The sequence below is a fragment of the Microtus ochrogaster genome, linkage group LG4, assembly GCF_000317375.1.
Source record: "Microtus ochrogaster isolate Prairie Vole_2 linkage group LG4, MicOch1.0, whole genome shotgun sequence".
In the NCBI taxonomy this organism is placed as follows: domain Eukaryota; kingdom Metazoa; phylum Chordata; class Mammalia; order Rodentia; family Cricetidae; genus Microtus; species Microtus ochrogaster.
Window position 1 is genome coordinate 31904415 of NC_022030.1, and position 3865 is coordinate 31908279.

The 3865-nt window shown below is 39.1% G+C and overlaps 1 pseudogene; it reads right to left on the reverse strand.

Annotated features, from left to right (window-relative positions):
* Window positions 1-1025: 1025 nt before the first annotated feature.
* LOC101988165 lies at window positions 1026-2060 on the reverse strand (annotated as a pseudogene).
* Between the last annotated feature and the right edge of the window lie 1805 nt (window positions 2061-3865).

A 3865-nucleotide genomic window follows, 5' to 3' on the forward strand; every position in this document is an offset into this window, starting at 1 on the left:
TAAGTCCTTAAATTTTGGGAACTTTTCACATTAACAATGATAGCATGTAGGTCAACAATCAAAACCTCAAAAGATCAAGTTAAAAGATAAACCTTGTAACGATTTTAAATCTATCCAATTAATGTTTTTGTAGATTAGGATTAACTAAAATGTACCCTGCCCTGAAAATTTGATCCCCTTGGTCTGTAGACCATGACAATTTTTAAGATTATTTTTAAGAACAAAAAGCTCCGCTTAAACCCAACAACAAGCAAAGAAACAAGGAAAGGAGGTCACTCCAAAGCTCTCACAAGTCACATAGAACAACAGACAACACAACAACCCAGTTTGCACAAACATACTATTTTTTGTTTAAAAACAAAGCAAACAGGTATGGAATTAGGATTTATATACCAATATCAATAGAAGTGTCAGGTTTCACAATTTTGTTGCTTAGAGATTCCAAATTCTTTGACTCCGTCGGTAAGTTCCTGAAGGTGTGCACATAGTAAACAGCAGCAAACACCCAACAACATGCCTCTGTTGCTCAGTCAGCAGCCACGCCTACCTGTGCCTTTACAATATAAGCTGTAGCAAACAGCAAGCAAAAGGCCAGTTTGTGCCATTAATTCAGATTTGATTTGAATAAGCAAATTATTTCCTCAAAAGGCAGAACATCTAAAACTACACTGGGAAAAAGTATCAATTGAGCTTGGGGTAAAAAAATCAGAAAATATCACAAGGGAGGCAGCAACAGGGCTTTGCTGAGTATTCTAAAAACGTGTTTCAGGTAGTTTGACAATGATTCTGGCAAGACAACTGCTCAGACACTCACACCCACACAGTTTAATGGCTTAAAAAAAAAGAAAAACCAAATTTGTTACTTTAGAAAAACGAATGCAGTGCATTTTCAGCAAGATTATCGCCACAGACTCTGACTGCTCAGTCCACACATAAGCAGGAGTTGCCTTCTATGGTGATAAGGCTTCTCTGCACTAATTCCCATCAGGCTGAAAAACATTAGGGCAGGGGAAGCACAGACTGAATTGTTGCACAAAGAACATTTACTCATCAGATCCCACTGATCTCTTCTGTGCCCCCTTCCTGGGCAGCCTTCTTGGAGAAGCTTTATTGATCTGATTCAAAGTTTCCTGAGGAATCCAACTCATGTCAACGTCATTTTGACTTGATGTACCCATTTCTACTTTCTGTATAGGTCTCTTGCGCTTTCTAGATTCCAGGAGTTGATGAAGGCCAACAACAACTAGAAGCCCAAGACCAGCAAGGAACATATACATAAAAATTGTTTCTCCATCTAGCCCGTCCTCTCTTTTCAATAACTGTAACTGTCTGATTGAAGACAGCATCTTGGAATACATTGCCATTCAAATCTTTGTAGTTCAGATTGATGACCAGACCAAAAGGCCGTCCCCCCATGGGTTCTGCAGGAATGAAGGAATACTCAAAAGTCGCCTGTCTCTGGGGTGGCACTATAGTGTTCAGAGGAAGAGCTGTGAAATTTTGGATGTAAAACTGGTAGTCCTGAGGATAACAAAATGAGGCATCTAGAGATTCAACAATAAAATCTTCTGTCCCCTTGTTCGTAAAGCCTACCAGGAACTTCACGATTTTGTTTGCTGGAAAATCTTCTCCTTTTACAAATAAGATAGTTGTGTCTGCACTCGGTGAAGCTTCTGGTTCACCAGACACATCTTCTTCTTCTTTATCTTCTGCCAAATCTGTGGGTTCGTCTTCTTCTACTTCAGCTTCATCGTCTTCATCTTCAATTATCGAATCTTCCACTGTTTCTTCATCATCTGTAAGACCTTGAGCCACTGCTAATGACCCTCCGGGGCCTCTGCGGAGCAGCACGGCAGCGGGGAAGGCCAGCAGGAACAGCAGCAGCAGGCGGGGGAGGAGTCTCATTGTGCCGCCGGTCAGCGTCCACTGCACGTCCGCTAGGGCTCTAGGCAGCTCCGGAGGTAAATCACTTTAAAACTTTTGAAGTGCATGATAATTATGCTTGTCTGTTCAGTAGCTTCACTCAGATTTGGAAAAAAGTAAGGATGAATTTGATCTTACACAGAAAGTTTATTTTTTGTTTGTTTTTATGTCTAATTTTTTTTTCTGAAAGAGTGTAATTATACAAGAATGAATACTGTGTTTCTTCTTTTAGCTATCAGGCTGTTGAAACAATGATCCCAGAGTAAGTGAAATTTCCATGTCAATCTCATGCTAGAAAACAGAAAAGTATTATCAGCCAGAAGAGTCAGAGTCTAAGGGAGGAGATTGTGAACCATCATTACTACCTGCCTTTCCAGATCCTGGAGCGTCTGGATCCCAGACCATGTTGTTGGATGGAACCACACCTTGGCCAAGATTATCTAATTACGCCCCTACTTAAACATAAACTGCCTGTCAGTCCTCTGAAGATGAACCTGAGGATTCACTGGACACCTTGTTGGCTGAGCTTGTATTTATGTTTTATGTTTATGAAAATATATATTTGAAACTCATTACATGTCTAAGAGGATAAAGTAATAGAAAAACATAAGTTTTATATTGTTCAATATTTTTTCTTCAAAAGTATCTAAAAGGATATTCTGATCTTATTCTTATGGACTAAAACATATGTTCCTAAATCTACTGTGAAAGGAACAAGAACTGTAACAAAGAAGTGTTCAGTTGGAACCTCCAGCTCACCACTAAATGATCTGGAAAACCCCATTCTTGTCCCTCTCGCCAAACCCCACCCACTCAGAGAATCTCGGAAGAAAGAAAAGACACCAGAAAGTCCAGTTCTACATTCTTGGCCACTACTGCAGCTTCCTCCCTTGAAGTTGCCAGCCGCCTAAATCCCCTTCTAAAGTCTCAGTTTTTGACTAAACTTGGGTAAAAACCCAGTTTGTGGCAGACCTGTCATCACTCCTCATCTACAACCTATAAAGTCAACCTGCTTTTGTTTGTGGGCCCAACTTCTCCAGCCTCCATCTCTGAGACTACAGAACCTACCCGAAAGTTGCTTTGTTCAAATAAACCTGTTATACTTTTTCAACTGGGCTGGATCCAGCTTACTGTAATGGCAGAGAAACCTATCATGGGGGTGGGACATAAAACCTATTACTAGGTATATTTCTCTTTCAATATCCAGACAATAAATTTCAAAACATTGGGATGTTGTTGAAATTTTCCTTCACATTGAGCCCACATCATCCACTACAAGACTCATAGAAGATTGAATCTCAGTGTGCTCTTTCTCACTTGCATCTTTCTGTTCAAAGCAGAAAGTCCTGGTCACGTTCTGTCTATTCCTGTGAAATCTTAGTTCCTGGAGACAAAGGCCAACCTCCTTCGTTTCCGTTGTCGTTCTCATTTCTGTTATGCTGCCTCAGAAAAGACCAACAGAGACTGTGTATGTATATTACAGAAAACTCTTGAACCATAAATCACTTAACTCTTATCACCAAACTGTCTGTGTTTGGATTGGTACTCTGAAAAACAAGTTCTCTAATCTCTATCTTTCCACAAGATAATTTTGCTAACATTTGTGCTTTATAATTCTCTGATACGTTTCTCCCATCCTTCCTATGATGCATGCCATTCTATTTCTCCTTTATGATTAAATCTATTTCCACAATATAAGCAGGCAACATTTTAAACCTGTTGTTAAAGTGTGTGGCATCTTCATTTTATCTATAATCTTTATCCATCCATTTCATTTATCTATCCATTCATCCATGTATCTATCTATCCACACATCCATCTATCTATCTATCTATCTATCTATCTATCTATCTATCTATCTATCTATCTTCATAATTATAGTCTATTGTCTATGTATGTATTTATGCAAGCATGCATAAATGTATATATCATCTATCTATCT